Raw genomic sequence first — 21,135 nt, 5'->3', positions numbered from 1 at the left:
AAAGAGAAATAACGGAGGAGACGATACTTGTCCAGAGGCTCAGCCCCCTTGTTTGCCGGGAACATCCCTATTTACCTCCTATCAGCTTCTCTCTCTTTCACCTTCCCTCTAGTAATCATAAATACGCTGGGAAATTCTATTTGTTGCAAGGCTGCTGACAACCCTTGAGAGTGAAAAATACAATTTAATAATTTTGCTGCCGCAGACACATCCTCAAGAACAGCGGGATTTGGGGGCAGAAGACAACGGGTGGGCTTTAGCAGCATCATGAATACTATTGGATCATTTTTTTTTTGAATGACAGATAACAAGCTCAGAGGCACGGTGAAGTTTTCCCCTCGTGGATATTGAATTTGTTACGCCGCTTAACAGACCTATTTATTCTGGTCATTAAAAAAAAATGGGAAAAAAACGTCTCCTGCCTGTCAATGAGGAAATGCTATTGATTGACAAAAAGAGGTTCGCTCATTGGTTCTGGTCAATCAGTGTCTGAACTTTGCATGTATTTTTAAACATGTGCGAAGTATTAATCATTCATTCTGCCTCTTCAAAAAGGCTGTTTTCGTACCAGATTCTCCCTGCAGATGCTCGGCTATGTAGTGCAAGTATTTATGCTGTTGATATTAAGGAAAACCCTCAGAAGGTGGGGTAGCCGAAGGATTGTCGTTTTTTTTCCTTCCCACTGAATGTCTACCCTTGCGTTTCTGTATACTGCAAAATGGAGTGTTGGATTTAGGCATACCGCGTGCCGGGCTGCCTCCTCACATTTTGTTTCCCTCCACTAGTCCAATTTCATATTGATGAGCTCTGCAGCAATTCAAATTGCATGTCATCTTTAAACATTTAACGAGCAAAGAGAGCAATCACACTCTTTGCTCAAATCCTGCCTCTGTTAAAAAATGCAAATGACAGGAGGCTCAGGAGAAAGGTAGCTTCCGTGGAGACGTCCGGAATCCTCCAGCCAATGAGGGCAGAGTTTGACGAACAGCGCTGACCTGTGACACAGAACAGGCTGAAAATGCAAACGCTACACATGATGGATCCTTTTGTAGTTCGGCTTCCACCGAGGATCAATAGCAATACTGAATTGTAATATCACCATCTGTTTCAATCTGTTTAAACTGCGACTCGCTCCCAAGGATTCGCTGCGTTTCCACTCTGCATATGTATCTCTCGACGGATGCCGACTGCATAAAACAGTAAAGTGGGTTGCTTCTGTGATATTTGCTATACAGTCCAAGGAGAAATCATTGGGGGTGTCAATGATTTCTCCTCCAAAAAAATAAATAAATAAATCACATGATAAATAATAAACAAAGCACGTAGGTTCAATTCTGCATCTCTTTTTTCCAAACAGAAGTTTATGAATTCTTTACGAAAATGAAAACAAAATATTTTGCATGAACCGCGGGTATTTGTATATACGTTATACCCTCATTATTAATAGAAAGGAACCGAGAGCAAAGGATTCTTTCTGCATCATTCTGACGACAGCTCTCGCTCTGCCCTCAAGAAGCACGTGTAAAAACAGCAACTTGCCAAAGCTGATTGTGGGTGAAAGACAAACTTTAGTCAACTTACAGCTTGGAGTGGGCAGAGGGAGGCTCACAATGCTTTTGGTTTTGGGACAAATGAAGCAGAACTTCCCTAGATTAGGGCGAGCAGTAAATTTTTGTAAATCTTATGAAAGGAGGCAAATTGGTGAAATAACTAAATTGGCATGGTCTATTTTTCTTTCCCAACCTTGGCTTTTATAACACTCATTCTGGAAGCTCCCAAGGAAGCTGCTTAAAAATGATAATCCAGTAGAGAAGGGGAGAATCTCCACAGACCTGCCGCAAGCTTGCTTTCAACCCTATTAAGAAATATTATGCAGCCTTCCGAAGAAACCTCAACTGCAGCCTCAAACTGCCTGTTCGGGTTCTCCTGGACTGATCCTCTCTGCCTGAGCAGGTATCAAAATGAAAATCTCCGACTTATCCGACGGACTAATTGATAAAGGAAGAAAAAAAACATTTCTCTGACAAACACCACACGATAGAAAATAAAACGCGAACATTCTTTTCCTTTAATCTAATGCGCTTGCTAATTTAATTGCATTCCCTTATTCAAATTAAATAGTAAAAAAACACTCAAATGTAACAATGAGGCACCCAAAGGCCCCTTGTTCCAAAGTGATGGGGACATTAACCATCAGCTCCTTTCCACTTCCTGTGACTTTTCGCAGTGAAAAACTTAAGATTTCAGGTTTCTCACACCACCACACCAAATCCCCAAACAGCGGCACATGGAGGAGCACTCAGCCTGGCTGCAAGCGATGTTCGTGAGGCCGCCTCGGGCAAAACCTTGGGACTCTTCATTACGTGCAGCAAACCCTCCACTCAGGGTCAGAATGGATTGCAGATTTGTGTTCAGTTTTTTTTGGTTTTCATGGGTTTAAAAAAAACATGGAGTGGTTCCCCTCGTTGTATGAATACGCTTTCTTCTCTTTGTTTGATTCTAACACTTGGCTGAAGGCTGTCTGCACCTCTACCACCTGGCGTTCATGAGGAGTTCACGAGGAAATTAATAGATATTATGATATGACATCCTGCCCATCAGGTGGTCTTGTTTACCCAGCATGCATCTTGCTGACAGGGTGAGGCCTGACAGGAAGACCCTGGGCATGCAAGCTTCCCTGCAACCTGAGGGCTTGTTAGGAAGTTTCAAAAAATACAAAAAGTAAATTATTGAATTAAAAGTTTAATGCATTAATATTTGATTTCTTTTTTTGAGTTTCTACTCCATGGACAGTGAGTGGAGTCTCCATCCGGCTCCATGAGGTTAGTGGTATTTTGTGAAATCACTGGATCAGTGTGGATCCTTTGAACTTAGCACTCTGTCAATATCCATCATGGTTGAAATCCTTACAGCACATGCAGTGTTCACTGACGCCTTTAAAGAAAGTCCCTCTTGTGGCCCAGATGCCAATTTGTCTGGTGATTTATTTGTTGGCTAACTGAGCTGGTATCACCTAACTCATTCAGGTCGACGAGTGCATGCTGTGTATGTGTTTGCTTGAGCCGCAGCGGGGAGAGAGAGAGAGAGAGAGAGAGAGAGAGAGAGAGAGAGAGAGAGACAGACTACGCGATGCAATCATACTTGGCCTGCATCCATTCACACTGTAATGGGAAAAGCAGCGTGCAAGCATAACTCTCATGAGAAAACAGGGAAAGATGAGAAAATAAGTGGGTCAAGCGCTAGGCATGAGGGGCAGGACTGGCGAAGAGGACGCCACTGAAATCAATGCACTTCTCAAGCCCTGCTTTGGTGGGATATCGAACACCAGGAAAGTGTGCCGTGGTGCTAAATGACCGGCTAAAAGCTGGAAGGGCCCTATTTGTGTTTGATTATATCCTTCCCCGTCATCAGATCTTGCGAGATAAGTATCAAAATAGTTGTGTATTTTTGCTGTTACAGTAAATGTTACATAAATTGTCGGGCCGTGAAACAGACTCGTCTCCCAAGACAGAAGCAGTGATACATCTCTGGGGCTCTGGTGTAAAAGATGCTAATTGTTCCGTCAGTCCTTGATAACATCCACCCTGGCCTTCACAGCAAACACCAACGATATCAAAATGGCGAACCGACAGCGCTCACTAAAACCGATGCCATGCAAACTTAGTGACTACTCTGACCTCCATTAATTTTCATGCTGATTGTTCTGTTTGGCAGAAAGCCTTGATCTTTCAGAGGAAACCTGGCAAGCTCCTTTAACGGTTTTAACTGGATGAATTTGAAACGACTATTATATTATTTGGCCATGAAAAAAAGTTGCAACGTTGCGGGATAATACATTTTTATCAGCAGCGTTATTAGTTTTAAACAAGCAGCCAGGACAGGAAATGAAACCACTCGTTTGTTAAGATGAAATGAATTGAGCAAAGTAACCCAGAGTAACACACACATTTGTTTACCAGGCCTTCAAAACACCTTCTTGACCTTAAACACAGATCCATCTGATACGGAAATGTTATCATCTCGTTTCATTCCTAATGCCACATGTGCCCCAAGTGTTTAGAAAGGAAGCAGCAGTCTCACTCTATAACTGTCACAAACACCATCAATGATCTGGATTCACAGATACTCCATAGACAGCTGGAGTGTGCTTTTGAAACAGGTGCGTATATTATGTGTACGCTGTTAAAGATATAACACACCAGCATTGTTTCCATAACAAAATCGTTCTATCTAAAGAGAAAACAAAACATTTCAAAGTGCTTCCTCCTCGCACTTTCTGATTGTACTTGTTTTTCTACAGTATCCAAGGAACAATAGATGTCGCACGCGCTGTAGATGTGAATCCTGTGGGACAGACCACGGCACCATAATAACCCTATAAGCGTCCCACTCTGCCATTAGACGTGAATAGAAGAAGAAAGCAGGCACAGTTAACAATAAAAACAACATGTGGAATGCCAGCAGCAAGTGGAGGTGGAGCAGCAGGCTTACCACTATACTTATGGAAAAAACAGAAAGATGCAGAGACTGGTGTATGGAGGTATTTGTCATTTGCCAAAAAAATCATAATGGATAAATCTTCAAAAGCCAGGATGTACATTTCTAATGGGAAGAGGAAACACTTCAAACACACAGAATTCCTGGAAGGATAATTTCAGTTGTTAACCTTATATTAACAACACGCTGCCATCTGTTGTGGCAGGGCTCCACACGCGGTGTTCACAAAAGCGAATGACACCTTCTTCAGGCTAACACAGGGACAACTCACAATGTGAACTGTGTGCTCACAACATTAGTGGAATCATTAACATCCAGTCTGTCAAAACATCAGCTGAAGTTTCTTTTATAGTTTATATTTTCGGATTAATGAATCTGTGACCTTCTTCATTTAAACTCCTGCTTTTCCACTAGTTATATAAAAGGTATGTGCACGTGCGTGTGCACCAGCCTCTGTTGGTTGCTATAGTTTTTGCTGTGGAATCAAATAGGTATCAACTGTCAAATCTCTGGTTGCATGACGTCCTTGAAGCAGATTAAACTGTTCTGTTTGTTTCACAGGATCAACAACTCAACATGTCACACTCCTGGCACAATATTCACTCTTTACAGTTTCATATATATCCAGGTTACGTAAGAAAACAATGTCCATGTGCTTTGTTTTGTCCAGACGTAGGTGAATTAAATGAACAAATTATACAGGTTTCATAGTTCAAAGCTTTCCTCCATGTTACATTGTAGCCACAGGAGCTAAATTAAACCCCAGTGTGTTTTAAAGTGAAATGAATACATATTTACATTAGTCAGACACTGTTTGCCATTTTATGCAGGACTTATTTTAAGGCTCTTTATTTTCCCAATGAATATAAAGGTCTGATAATTGGTTTAAAATTGCCAACGATGCACTCGTCTATAAATGTTTACGTAACCTGCTGCTGAGGATCCACAGTGACACGCTGGAACCGTTTGGGCCTTTTGGCTCAATTACCATCGCTGCTGCAGGAAATTGCAAAGTGCTCTGTCACAGAACCTCCTCTAGACAAACAGCTTTTGTTTCTATAAAAGGGATCAACATATGGAATCCTTTACTCTGACAACACAAAATTGACCATAATTTGGACCACTTTAAATAGAAAATGGAGCACTCTATAAAGGGCAACAGCCATGATGGAATCACAGCTGACCTCCACTCTGTCTCTGTCTGTTGCATCTCTCTCTCCTTCTTCTTCTTCTTCTTCTTCTTCTTCTTCTTCTTCTTCTTCTTCTTCTTCTTCTTCTTCATTCATTAAATGTCTGCCAACACTGCAATGTGGGTTATATATGTTATGTCGAATATTGTGACTGTAACTGTATTTACATAAAATTTGTGACCTATGGGCAGTGAGCGTATGTATGTTTCAGTTGCTGTCAACCATTCAGACAAATTAAAATAATTTTGAGTCACGTCTTACTCAAAAAATTGTGTAGCGATCAAAATTCGGGGACTTTTTCATCCTTGAGCTTCTACAAAACTGAAGCAAATTATGAAATAATCAAAATATATTAGAATTTATTTAAAGTCCTCAGGGGGGAAATACAGCATTTTACTGTAACGCCTTCTTTATGTAGTGTATCAATATGATTTTAGTGCACACTTTAATATGACATAAATCGCCACTGGGTCCAGATCAGGGTCAGGGGGAAAAAAATCCCATTTACAAATTGTGTCCTCGTTTGTTAGTGGCACGGCACCTCAATTACCCAGTGAGCAGGTTTTATTTATTCATGCAGACAAAGTCACGTATTCATGAGGATTAACCCAAAACTCGCTCATAGACTGGCAGGCACAGATTGCATATTTTACCATAAGAGGAATAGCTGACGCGTTTACCCTCAGAAGATTGAGAGAAGGCAAGATGAGAGGAGGAATGGCTGAGTGAGCTTTTGGGTCACTGCATGGTCACTTTCACTAACTTCATTCTGATTTGTGTTTTCAAGAATATATAAGAGGCTATTATGAATAAAATGTTTGCAGTGAAAAGCATACTTGCTCGGAAGAACTGAAAGGCCACATGGCGCCGTAACACAAAGTAGAAAATTGTGTAATGCTTTACATTTGTAACCTTATTTTATATTTCCCCATGAGGAATATGGGTTTCGTATCTGAAACTGCAAGAACTACTTGAGTGGAAATATTGCCTGAATAAATGTAGATACAACATTCACATTCACAAACAAGCTTAGAAACAAAACAGGCAATACAAGCATCAATTCCTGTAACTAAAAAAAGTATCACAGTGTCACACTGAATGCCAACGAATACAGTCCCCTCAGATCAAATGTACTCTCCCCGGAAAATATCAAATCATCCTAATAGCCAAACTTCTCTTCAGAAATTGTTAGGGAAATCCTCTGTCCCCTGTCATATTACCCACATTTATCAGGATGCAGCATAGCCATTACGTCTGGGGGTTTATCAAATTATCTGCTTGCAGAATGGCCGAAAAGGGACACATTACAACCAGCCGACTTTGTCTGAGCTGCTGCAAAGCAATATTCCGGGATGCTGCAGCAACCAAAAGCAAATTATGGTGAACATAACACAGAGTTCAGCGGAGCGTTAACAGAATGGATGGCCCTATCCTGATTTTCTATCTGCTGGGACAGATGTCCCTAAGTCCCTGTGACTCGTGAGGTGGACGTCCCTGTAAGCGATGGCAGATGCTCCAAAGGTAAGACAGATGGATTTAGGGTTCTGTGGAATTGTGCACATTTTTCACTTTGGAAAAAGGAATATTAATCATATTCAAAGCAATAATATAAGAGCCTACCTAGAAATGATAATAAAATCAGAACGTAAAACCGGAACTGTTAAAATTACAGATCTTAGATATACACTCCATTATATTTTCATGGGATTTCAAAGTAGGAAGCATCTTTAGAGGAACCACAGGCTTGAATGTCTCCCTGACCTTGAAAGCACAACATGTTATTCAACGCTGAGGACGGACCAGAAAACTGCAGTTTAGCCCCGACTGTAGTGTGTAGCCAGTGTGCTGCAAATTCACACTTCAGAGGAGCGGGCTCACACTTCGGTTCACACACAGTAAGATGAACTAGATCACGGTCATAGTTCACAATTTTGAATTTTGAACTCAGTTCACACACAAAATGAACGTGTTCATGTTGATTTATTAAAATGTTTTGATTGAGCTGTTCTGCTTCACTTTCTGTAGAACATCTCTTCCCAGCCGCCGACTGTCGTCAGTCTCTAAACTAAATGAAAGTTTAGAGACTCAGATACAGATTACCTTTAAGAGACAATAAAAATAAATGTGGGGGTGTTTGTTTTACCAATCAAACAACTTGTCATGAGCAGGACTAGAGCAAAAACAATATATTCAGCTCTTTATCATAATGTTTTTTTACGCAGAAAGTGGTGCAGTAAAGGTAACCTATACTGTAGATGCACTGGAAAATGTACTTAGCCTGCATGAACCAAATTATGCAGCAGTTCAAATGACATTAAAGGTTGGTGCAGATTCCAAAAATACACGTTTAGTCTCAAAACTGAAGACACAGGGTGTAAAACTGGTGCTCTGTGCAATTGATGAATGAACTGGCTAAATAGAAAAAAAACATCCATTCATGATGCGCATTATTCTGTATGTGTCTGCATTCATCTACTGTGGAGAGTCCAAACCCAGTGGTTCACAAACACCAGGCCTCAAATGCACGGTGATATTGAGCTCTCATTGTCGGGTAATGGCCACTGATGGAGGAAAAAAAAGGAACAATATTTCATTCAACACAATCTGTGGTAAACTGAAATCAATGAGGCTGAATAGTGTGATTAAAATTTGATCGGATCACTGACGACCAACAATGACAACAAACACGGAACAGAGCCCCTTCTTTTGAGCGGACAAAGCCGCTCAGCGGTTTAAATGTTTTTCAGCGTGGCCAGGAAAATGGCAGCCTATTGATCCTTTTGGAAATTATTCTGAAAAGCCAACTTTTCTTTTTCTTTTTTTTTTCAGTGCTTCACTTTAATTTTGACAAAGAGGCAGTGACACTACTATATATGCGAGACCTGGTTATTTAGCAACACCGGGTGAGGTTTTTTGTGCTCGAGTTTTGCCACGTTCTCGCATTTGGCTGCAGTGTTTATGTTTGATCTCCTGCAGCAGGAGAACCAGACTCTGGAAGGATCAGCGAGGGGAGGCTTTCGAAGACCCTGAGGTTGTCGAAGGTAGTGTTGTGTGCTTGAGATACGTGTTCTCAACTGTAGTAGTACAACGTGGGAGGTTTGTTCAGCTCGATGCAGATCAAGGTGTATGATTCTATGCTCACTTTGTACGCCGGCTTTGTGAAGTTTCTGCTTGAACTGTGCATCTGTGAAAAATAATGCCGATTGATCTTTTTTTTTCTTCCATTTCTTATAGAATAAATACAAATGTACAGACGAGTGAAGAGAAATGGCTCAATCTAAATGTTGCATGTTCCTTTCAACTCCGTTATTGCTAAACAAATAGATACAAATATGTTAAAGATTGGGAAATAATCAGTCTCTTTTCAACAAAACACAACTATCTGACACTTCTTGCCCCAATATAAGCTACTGTTTGCGCAAAACATTACTAAAGTGGTTCCAAATTGAAATTTTCTGATGTTTTTAGTGACTGTCTCTTCCTTTTACTCTTTACAACTACTTCTCTTCATCTGGGGACTGTATTATTTGTGCGCTTCCTCTCTATTTAGACACAAATCAAAGAAATAAAAAAGACCTAATAAAAATTCCAAGGTAACAAGAATTTTAAAAGAGAGCTCTCAGTAATCAAATGTATTGAGTTTCTTCTGGAATGATTTCAGCCAAACATCCAATATGTGGAGTTGAAGTGTGAGAGGTGCTTTTTTCCTTTGGTGTGTTATATGGACCTGTATTCCCTCAATCATCCTTTATATCACATGAAATAGAATCCAGTGTGAGGCCCTGTGGCACCTCTGCCTACACCACCATGTGTTGCATTAAGGCTGTATTATGGCACAGACCAGTGATTCCCAGATGCGACAGCCGGGCTGATCATCAATTATTATACCTCAGCGGATAAAAACGAGCATATCTGCCCAACATCCCCAGTGCCCGCCTGTGGCAGCAGAACGACGGCTTAGTGCGCCTCCAATGTCGCCACCTCCTCCCTCTCCCTCACCCCCCCCACCATACCCTCTGCACCTGTAAGCCCAGCGACACCAGCCGGAGCCCTCGCGGAGGCAGTGGGACATGCCTCGAGACAACATCTGCCTCCCCTTGGTGACCTGCCGAGTTAAGCCAACTGCAGAATCAAGGGCATGCTCGCAGAGGTCCCTGATTTTTATCATCACAAAAGACTTTTGCTGCTGCTCCTGCCTGTATCTGGCTTCAGGAGACATTTCAGTCTATTCTCTGCCAACACTGTGAACCCACTCTGTATAATGCATTCTGTCTTCCTTTCACTCTTTCACTCGGTGAATGAACACCGAGGGATACTCAAAGAATATATGTCTGTAGCACAATAGGTATTTCTTCAATGTCCCAACAGCATTATGTGATGTTTTGTCATGGCGGGTTACAGTAAGTCAACATGTATATACTGTAAACCCAATACTCAATTACAGAAGAAAAACTACACAAGACCTTGGTATTGGATAAAAGCCATTTCCTTGTGCTCATCCAATTTTTGCCGCATATTCACAATCAGTTCAGGGAAGATTTCGCTGTCATAAGTGTGCAGAGTTAGTGAGCGTGAGGGAGCCTCCGCGTGACAGATGTTTGACACTTGAGTTCCAGAGGGACCCCTGGCTGAATGGAATCAGGACAAATCAAAGCAATCATGCAGGTGTCTGGGGGAGAAGGGGACAAGGGGACCCAGTCTGTCTGCCTGCCTGCCGGAGCTTCTGGCGAGGCCCGAGCACCAGGTCTGTTTCTGCATGCATGGAATGGCAGACAGCTGACTGACCTCGCGAGCGCTACATTGCCTTGAGGTCCCCGCACATGCCCCCACAAAGATCCCGGGCAGCGGCGCCTCGCGAACTTTACCGCGGTGAATGTGATGAATGCCTCGGCTCGCTTGCTGAGGTGGGTACACAACAAGCGGGTTCATGCGTTTAGTGTCAAGCCCTTCAAAAGCCCCCTGTCATTTTCCGTTAGGCCAAACATGTCCTGTAGGGCCTATCCGAAAATCGACTTCCTCAGCATGTCCCATCTGAAAACCCCCATCCTGTTTCTTCCCTCTTTCTTCCTGCGCCCATTCAGCACAACTCCTTCTTCCTTTCCTCACCATACTTTCACTCCATTTATCAGCGTTACCAGCCCGTGAGTGGTGTGTGAAGTGATCCATTTATCCACGAATACCAATTTATCAACCAGTGCATACATTGATCAGGTGGGGATAGGGGTCCCGTACAGTGCAGTGGGGAGTAATCCCATTCGTGTGTGTGCATTCAACACCTGCATTAAGGCTCAGCGGTAACTCAAGATGCAGATTAAAAACATACTGTAACCTGCATGCTGTATTAAATTTCAACCGATTGAATTAACTGCCTGTAACTTCATCAAAATCCAACAGCGTATGGGTGCGTGCGCGCGTATGGGTGTGTGTGTGAGAACAGCTACGCATGAGATTTATTGCAATTTTATGCCCGTGCTTGAGAAATTAATGATTTCACAGGAAAATATTGCATTTCTTGTGAATGACAGATTTTAGTTGAAATATGCTAATACGTGAAATATAGACAGATGGCATCATGGTTGTAGCTGTCTGTCATTATAACATTGATGTCACTGCGGCGATGCCACAGCTATCACTGTGAATTAAATCTCATCAGAACTGTAGTTTATCTCACAGCGATTTCTTATTGAGAAAAAAGCCAGAGAGGAGCAGCAGTATAATTTAACATTGGTCACACTGTGCTGTTCTGAGAGCAAGTGCATCTCACTTTTTGTTCCTTTTTCTTGTCTGGCAGCATATTGAGGCATTAGTTTTACCCTGATACATCAATACATTTTCAATTTTTTGATAATGGTACTTGAAAGATGAATTTGCCGTACAACCAGCCACAATATTAAAACAGATAATTGTTTTTTTTTTTACTATGGTAGATCAGTGTTGTTGTTTTCTTGACTGAGTTTTGACTGAATTTGCTATGGCTTCCATAGAAAATTATTGAAAGTAGACCCCACCAAGGCCATTATAATTCAATCAAACTCATATATCTATATCTATATATATATATCAGTTCCCAGAATATTATTGATTATCTTCATCAATATTCATGAATTATTCCCTGAGAAATTGGTGAAAAATGCCACAATCTTAAAGAAAGTGATGAAAGAAAATGTATCTTGGATCCACTAATTCTCACCAAAATTGTACAGCTTCTTCCCCTAACCCATGGAGTGACATTGACATCGTGGCAATGTCAAACCAAAAAAAGAAACAAAAACCAACAAACAAACAGACAGACAGGTTGAAAACACAACATAACTAAAAAATAACTTTCAAAAAACCAGGTCACAGCCACACACACACACACCAATCAGCCACAGCACTAAAACCAGTTACCTGTTTCAGTGCTGGGGCTGATCGTGTACGTTTCTAGCCTGCTACGCCATTCTGCAGCATATCAGGACAAGCCAGGTCAATAACATTAAAGGCTGAGAGAGTTGGTGAAAATACAACCCCTGTGATGCTGTGGTCTGCTCAGCCTTCAGGAGACATATTGATGCACAGTTATTTTGGTCAATAAGTCCTTCTGAGCAGAGGCCATCCTTATCCTTGAGACCGACTGCATGTGAAAAATGAGAAAGGGATGAGACCATGCATTTTAATCTGTCTATGGCGCTATATGTTAACGGTGGGGGCACGGGGGTGTGGGGAGAGAAGGAGCCAGTGGGGAGAGAGAGAGAGAGAGAAAAGGAGAGAGGGAGAGGTGCACTTCCTCTAACCCCGTCTCAGCCTTCACTAATGCGGTTGTTAACAATAAACCATGCCATTGGTTACGCTGAAACGCAACACCCCCAAGCCAGAGCATAATGGCTTGATTGAAACACAAAGCAGGCTGACCTCTGACCTCACGGCGGAATTTACAAACAGACTGTAAACACAAAATCATCAAATCTCAAAGGAGGAGATTTTCTATAGACACACTATTTTCATGACTATTTTTACCCAGTTTGAAAGCCGAAGAAAGTCCATCTCATAGATATCAATATAATGTTTGTTGCCTAGACACTGGGTATAAAAGAGTGGAATATGCATAATGTAATGCTTTAGGTTAGAGCTTGAACTGGGAACGTGTGTGTGCGTGTGTGTGCGTGTGTGTGCGTGTGTGTGTGTGTGGGTGTGTGTGTGTGTGTGTGTGTGTGCGTGTGTGTGTGTGTGTCTGTGTGTCTGTGTGTGTGTGTGTTGGACAGGAAGGGGGTTGATGGGAGGGACCGGGGCCTCAGAAATTGTGAGGCAAAAATGTTAATGCTAACACAAGCCCTCAAACTAAAAAATGAAAAGGAGTGGGGATTTTTGTAAAGAGCTATCTATAACAAATGGCCTTGAATAAAACATTAGCACATCTATATTTTATGGCTTCCCATGTTTTCCTCCTGCTTCTGAAGGGAAAGTTTCTGCTCTTTCAGGCAGGTGTAACCTCGGCTCATCACACTGAAAGGGCAGCGTGATTCGCGAGAAATGTTGGTGGTGGTGGGGGGGGGTTGCGGTGTCCTTGCCACACTCTCTGTGAAGAGATATCTTCAAAGTTCAAAAGCTGGAGTCGGTTTATTATCTGCAGGGCTCTGACTTGGAGGTCTGAGGGGATGTTTACCGGCTGCTTGATTTCAACCACGTTTAATGAATTGAGGAAACAGACGATGGCGGCGGAGCCTTATGCCCCACATGCCAGAGACAGCGTTGGCGTCTGATGAATAGTTTGCAAGTTTTTAATGATTCCTGTTTGGTGTTGCTGAGATCATATCTGCGAGATGGAATCAAGGACCAAAGGACCGCTAACCTCTCTGAATCCCACCAGGTTTAATATGCAGTCGGAGCCATATTCCAGTTTAGAAATCACAGAGTCAGTGAAATGGAACAAAGTGAATTGCTGGCTTGGGCCTTTGAGCCTCTGTCCTTGTTTGAAGTCTCTCTCTGCCCCTGCCGAGTTCAGAATACATTGTCCAGAGACACGATCAAACTTGGCAGCTATTGATCCCTTCCCAAACCAGACGCAAGACTTACTGGACATGTTAACAACTTCGGAATGAGTATTTTAATTGTGCAGGTCTTTGAGAAGCGCACTTGGTGCTGCCGAGTGAATTTGAAGCGGTGACTTATAAGCAGTCAAACATGGTGAGCTCTGCCAACCGTCCTGTTTTTCTCTCAAAGATCTCGCGGACCTCTCCGAGCATTCAAATCTCCCACGGCACAGTTTAGCATTAAGAAATGTTCAACTAAAAGCATTAAAGGACAAGTTAATGACAAAAAAAATATTCCTTGTTTAAATGTTATTTAATCCCCTAAACTAAATAATAAATTGACTAAACGCATATGAGTTAATTAAAAAGTAAATGTGTAGATTCCCGTTTAAAGCCAAAAACAGCTTACAGCAATCTGTCCTTAAGTCGCAAAATAAACGTGTCACTCAAAATGTGTTGTTTTACAATTTCAGTCTAAAGGCTGCTTCGTCTGTTGCCATTACTTTGTATGTCTGCCCTGTGACAATTTGTTCAACTCCCGTTATGTGTGTTACTTTCCGCGGGTCACAACACCGAAGCACTTCCGTTGGTATGATAACTGTAAATGTCGCGCGCTGATTGTTCTCAAATCTTTTAATATCTTCGCCGCCCTGTCCTGCTGAGATGTGCATGATTGCACCAGAAAGCTCCCGTCTCGACTTCACACACGGCTTTGGCGGGGCAACAAAGGACGGCTCTAATACTCTGGAAGAGGAGGTTTTTTTCGAACATGACACTTCTCACTTGTTTGAAGGAGGGTGCAGGAGAGATTTCCGCGAGCCGAGTTGACTCCCGCAAATCAATAGCGCGTCTTGCACTCGGAGACAACTGGTGTGGCATTTGAACTAGATAAAACAAGGGGTTTCCCTCCACCACACCTCGGAGAGCCGAGCCCCACCGCCAAATCCCAATCGGTTGAGAAGGATACAGATGAGTCCATCTAAATCCCCTTCTGACTCAGCTGTGGACCCCCGGCGGTCAAGAAAAAAAGGGAGAGGAGTCTGAAATCATCTTAAAAGGAAAGGTCCAATCTATGTAGGTTAATACTCTCTGTTGCTTCATTTAGCTCCGTTGCAGGCCCACTGGGGCGGCTGTAAAAAGTTCTGGGAGCCGGAAGGCACAAAGGCTTTTATTTATTTATATGAGGGAGAATATATAGCGTGAAGTAATCTGGTGCAAAAGATGTGGGAGAAGAAAAAAAGCAGTTTAAAGAAGTTGTCTTGTAGATTCTGGTATGTCTGCAAAAAAAGGAATAAGCAGCGTAACAGTTTTATGTGCAGAATGAATTAAGTACACACACCGCGGCCGTAACATGGCAGTATGTGAGCTCATGTTGCGAGATGAATGAGACATGTTTCCCCCCTGTCTTCCAATATCTACCAGAGATGTACCCTTAAGCAAGGCACTTCGCTCTTAATTACCTCAGTGAACCTGCTCATTTGTCAGCGATCCACGGCAGGAGGGAAAGGATGCACCGGCAGCTCTTGCGCATGTAAATGTGAATTAAAGCCGTCGCTATCAAAGAGAACGCCCGCTCAGCCAACTTTACATGAATACCACTTGAAAAAAAAAAAAAAAGAAGAGGAATCAAGCCCAACTGTCTCGGAGCAGTTCATCATCTTTCTAACCTGTGGTCAACCAATTATCTGGATCTTGCTACAATGTCGGACTTTTAACTCTCGTGACAAGGGTCCTCTTCTGGCTCGCATGTCAGCTTAGTCTTTCCCCCTGGTCGCTGATGACATTGTAACACTAATTACGGCTAATTGTTCTACGCTGAATGGATTTAGTCACATTGCAAATGATATGCCATTGGTCAGTGTCACAATGTTTCCACAGAAAATTTCAATGGGGAATGGAAATTTGCACAAATGAATGTAATTAAGAAGCACATTCATTACTTCTAATTGCATATGAGAACACTCAAAGTGAAACTGAGATTGGACTCATATGAATAATTAATGTGGCTAACTGTACTGAGCACTATGGCGCCGTCGCCGTCACATAATGATGTGTTAAACTGCTGGTATGAATCACAAAATGTTTTGCACTGAGGCCGGTCCCGCTTAGTTGTAGTTCAAGCTCCAATCACAAGCAATTTGACTGTGTTTTTTTTTTTTTTCTCCCCTGCCTCCTCATGAAATCCCTTTATTCATGGGCAGATTGTGTCTAGACAGTTGAATTCCAGTCTTAGCGCGAGCTCGCCATTGGCGGCCCAGACATACTGGGTATGGACTTGGAGGATTGAAGGGTATTAAACATTCAAGTGGTACCAATGTGTTTGGCGCACTAGATCAAGTCAAGTGGCCTTTTTTGCAAAGACGAGAGAAGGGGCAGTTGTAAATCATTCAACTGGAAACTTGGTCCGAGGGCTATTAGGAAAATTTTGGAGCGACAGGGATCAAACAGTTGAGAATGTAACCCCGACAAAGAGCTCAGCAAGCCTTTAATCAGATTATTTGTCTTCTGGTATCGGGAATTGTATAATGTGCTATAATAGCTTTAGAAACAAAAATTGCACAAAGTGAAAAATGATTTAAATATCAAACAGAATAATTGATTAAAATCTTTGACTGGATGAAGCAATCCCCCTGCGTAAAACGTCTCTAGTTTTATAATACACAGAGCAGCATGCTTAAAACTATAATCTTATTATACTTGCAGTATTTAAAAGGGATTGGCTTATTTTAATAGCAGATTTAGATCTTAGACAGACAAGGTGTAAGCTGGTCATTTGAAAGCCATATGCCGCAGATTAAGATACGGCACTATAGCATGACACAGTTTTCATGTTTCTCGCGGAGACTAATGCACTACTTCAAAACTGCCTTTCGAGCGCCGCTTGTAAGTGGGCAAAATCACAAGCTCCTAAATCCCTCAACTCCGACGACAGGAGAAAGAAATAAGTATATTACAAATTGTCCGGAGAACAAAATTGTGTATTGTTGGGAAAAAATGTGAGGGATTTACACTCGGGGATTTGCCCCCACTTTGCTGCACTTTGTCTGAGGGCTTAGCACTGTTCTCTGTTTGTGACATGATGACTCCCGTCATTCAGCGGGGAAAAACCTTTCAGGACATCATTAAGCCAACGTCAACACACAGCAACAGCACAGACGGCCCAAAATCAATAAATACGTACAGATAAAAACACAGAATTCAATTATTCCATGTCAACAAAGCCGAGCTGATCACAAGTGCACCATCACATCACCCAGATCAAAGCCAATGGTCGTTATCATTAAAAGACAAAGACAAACTCCGCCGGACACGATGGGTCAAAAATGTCATTTTCATCAACCGGGCGCTTTTAGTGTTCCGTGTAAAAACAACAGTGTTCTTAGAGATTCTAGGAAAAGAGTCAGTCACTTGTGATAGGAGGGGAATCTTTTGTATTGCTGTGCTGAAAGCCTACTACTGCAGATGCCACAGAGCAGACACTCAATATGGGAGAATGTCATCTGGAACAGCAGCGTGCATCCTTCTTATTCAAGGGAAGAGATGCATCGCACATCATTATGCATTCCCCTTTTTGATGTTTTGATGAAGTGTCGCAATTTGGCCAAAAGGGACAGGTACTATTCATCACGCCTAATTGTTCTGGATGTGTAGTACTGTAAAAGCCCGCAGTCAGATGCATGGGGGTTGGACCTAAATAAAACGCACATGCTAATGATATTAATTTGCGGCTTTTTATCTATTTGTCGAGACAGAGGAGGAAATATCAAAACCTTTGGAACCGCGTGTGACAAAAGAGGCGATGGAATAAGACTGATGGCGGGGTGGTGAAGTAAGCCTGGGGGAGCAAGAGCCCATAAAATGAACAGCCGCCTAACTCATAAATAATAGAAACATAAAATGTCATATGAACTTTATTTCAAGAGTGGGTGGTCTAATAAAGATGCAGGTTTAAAGAGGAGTCAGAGGAGTTGAGAAATTCATTGTCATAAGAAGGCCACATGGCTTTGCCTTTGGCACAGACGATTATTCACCGCGAGTTGACATTCAGGTCCAAGCTGAAACACCTTTTACGAAACAATACTGCTTTTGACTCCGGAAATTCTCTCCTTTTTTGCCGTCGCTCCAGTCTTTCAATCTCTCGGCTCCATTTCTCCCTCTGCAATTGGAGTCACGCCATCGCCTCTTCCCACTTTTACTTGTTCCTTTTTCTTTTTTTTTTGCTCTACAAATTGAGACGACACGATAAGAGATTGCCACCGCCATGCCAGCCTGGTGCTCATTGATAAAACCATATCTAATCCATCTTAGCCCCCCTCTGTCACTGAGGCACTCATCTCAGAGACGGTCAACACGCACAGGATCCATCTCTCTTTTTTTGAAGCGAGCATCCCAGAGTCAGAGTTTATCTGACTTAACTTCTGGAGGGAGAAAATGGAGTCAGATGAGTCAGGCATCTTTTTTCAACTGATGTGCGACTGTAGGTGTGTTTGTGTGTGTGTCTGTCTGTTTGTTGTGTGTGTGTGTGTGTGTGTATGTGTGTGTGTGTGCAATCACACAGCAGCAGCATCTAAACGCAAATGAAAGGCCTTTTGTGACTTAGGTGAGAATGTTTGCTCTTTCAAAGAGCCGTCCATCCTTTTAGGGTCACGTGGGGGGGAGACAAGATTCACCCCCGGACAGGTCGTCCACAAGTTATAACAAAGCAGACAATAGAGACACTGTGGACTGTGGGAGGAGGCTGTTGTAGCTGCAGAAACCCATGCAGGCATGAATAAAAAGGGAATTCTAACACGGAGCCTTCTTGCTGTGAGGCAACACCACTGCACCATCATCCCTCTTTAATCCATTCAAATTATATAAAATGTTCATTTCCTGATGCACGCAAAGGCAACCTATCAGAAAGATACACAGCCCTATGTGCAATTCTTAATCACGTATATATATACGAGTACACAAATTGGATGAAATGACTTCTCATATGATGTTCACACAAGCCCTCCAACGTGGTCAGATCCCGTCTGATTTAACCTGTTTTCACATTAGAATTACATCCACTTTCATAGCATTTCATGTGATGATGTTACAGCGGAGCCAAACTACTGATATGAGACACCGATATTAAACTCTCTTTGATTCTGTTAACATTCTCACTCCGCAGTGATTTTTAATGCAGCAATTTATAAAAGTACACATGCACTTACTGCATTAGCATGGTCGCCTATCTAAAACTAATGCACTCCAACAAATATTACCCAAGAGGAAAAGTGGGTAATAAGTGCAGTATTTGAGCAAGTTTATGAAGTATGAGATGTTTATGTCACTGACTATTAATGAGATGATGAGAAATCGTGTCTCTGTACATGAATCACATGTATGAATCACTGCTGTCACCATGGTGAATACATTAAGGAACAGCTGGGGATGGAGGTTTGATCATTAGATGTTTGTGCATGTGTTTATACATGTGTGTGTGTGTGTGTGTGTGTGTGTGTGTGTGTGTGTGTGTGTGTGTGTGAGGGAATATAGAGGTCAGTTGGCTGTGTAAAAAAGGCTATCGGGTGAAAAAAACAAAAACAAAGATTTCTTGGATTTCTTGTTGTAGCTTGCAAGATCCTCTCATCGAAAATAGAAAAATCACGAATGGGACGGACCGTCGCATGTAAATGAACAGGAAGCCATCGCCTGCACGTCAGCCGCCGTGTCTAATGTCTAACAAATGTATTCACAATCACACTCACACTGACACCCCGGCCCCGGACCTGTCGGTGCAGCTGCTGGGGAGGCAGATGCATCAAGGACTGTTGTCTCACTTACAGCTATGGCACAATGGCTACACTGCATGTAGGTGTGTGCATCTATTTCTTCTACCTGCCCTGTAGATTTTATTTTCTCTGCTGGGTGAAAAAAAAAAAGGAAAGGAAACCGACGTGTTCATTGACAGGTAACTCCATGTAAGTGGCATGCTGTCAGGATAACTGAGGCAAGCAGCGCTTGACCAGCTTAAACTAAAAATAGACATCAATTAGAAAGATACCGAAATTGTCTCCTTCAAAAGACGGTCGAATCCTCCTCAGCAAACATCGAACGGTATTTTTGCTTGACATGTCGATTCCTGTGTACAAGATCTGCAGTAGGTTTAAGGAGTTTGTGACAGAATATCAAAGCAGGAAAACACGTGATTCTGCTTCGTCTCTGTCTTTCCCTGTTAAAGGCAAATACTACCATAGATAGTCTTCCATACTACACATCGGATATGTTTACTGCCACTTCAAAGCAGTAAAACTAGTAATTCTTCAGCCAGGAAGGAGTGCAGAGTTGGGGCTTTGGCTCGGCTTGCCTATCTGTAAAAGTCAACATGCACCACTGCTCCATGCAACGCCTAAAGCATTATTGGCAATGACACACAGAGGCCACAGGAGGAGTGAAGGTCTGCTGCGATCTGAGCCTCGATTCAGTCTGCATGATACGATGCAGCTTTACCTTCAGATACCCAGCTCCTAGTGTGTGTGTGTGTGTGTGTGTGTGTGTGTGTGTGTGTGTGTGTGTGTGTGTGTGTGTGTGTGTGTGTGTGTGTGTGTGTGTGTATGTGTGTGTGTGTGTGTGTATGAGAGACAAGGCCGCATTGATGCAGGACTCAAAATAGCCTTGTTCATGTTGAGGTGGAGCAGAATCATTTCCTCAGCATCATTGGCATGCTGGCTACTTTCAGCATCCTCTGTTAAGGGTCTTAAGCATTTGTCTTTTCCCCTCAGCCAGTTATTTAAGCAGTGAATTTTTTTTGTGGAAAAAAATCATTTGTATATGTATGAGTTGTGCCTGCTTGCGTTTAATGGAGCTTTTTATAGGGAGCATCATTGGGCAGTAAGCCATGCAGTGACAGCTGTCTTGTGAATCATGTGAATAAATTCAGCAACAGAGTTTCAACTTCAGAGGTATAATTCCCCTTACGTCCCACGGCTTAGCATGGAACAACGTTTACAAACTGCAGGCTTACAAAATTAATTGTCAATAATAAATGCAAGTTACACCCTGAATGTTATATTCTGCACTCCAGTGACAACAGATCCAATGTCTGTTTTGATTAAATCCGGTTTATTTGCATGTGACTCAGATGGTTTCTGGTTTCACCTCAACAAGGACAAACTGAGAAATACAGCACATGCATGGAAACCAAAATTCCTGTCCCCTGTCAGGAGTGCAACCCTCATCAATGTAGCAGAACTGCCCCGCACTCCTCTCAGGAATGACCTCACAAAATACGTTAATGTGCAACTAGCTCGTTACCAGTTGTTTGACAGAAAACGTTTGCTTGTTAAGCGTGTGCAAGGCTGAGTTGTTACTGTGCAAATCACAGCTGTAAACTCAGTAAATAATTTTAACTGTCTAAAAAACACAGATGGCCACTTGCAAATTACATTGCATGAAGAAAGAAAAAAAGG

At 42.3% G+C, this 21,135-nt stretch overlaps 1 protein-coding gene across 2 annotated transcripts in view; it reads right to left on the bottom strand.

Moving 5' to 3' along the window:
* pcdh11 (protocadherin 11) overlaps nt 1-21,135 on the bottom strand; it is a 124,942-nt gene that overhangs the window by 27,101 nt on the left and 76,706 nt on the right. The gene's annotated exons all lie outside the window — the stretch shown is intronic.

This window comes from Hippoglossus stenolepis, chromosome 7 (assembly GCF_022539355.2).
Source record: "Hippoglossus stenolepis isolate QCI-W04-F060 chromosome 7, HSTE1.2, whole genome shotgun sequence".
Taxonomy (NCBI): domain Eukaryota; kingdom Metazoa; phylum Chordata; class Actinopteri; order Pleuronectiformes; family Pleuronectidae; genus Hippoglossus; species Hippoglossus stenolepis.
This window is presented reverse-complemented; position numbering and strand designations above follow the sequence as displayed.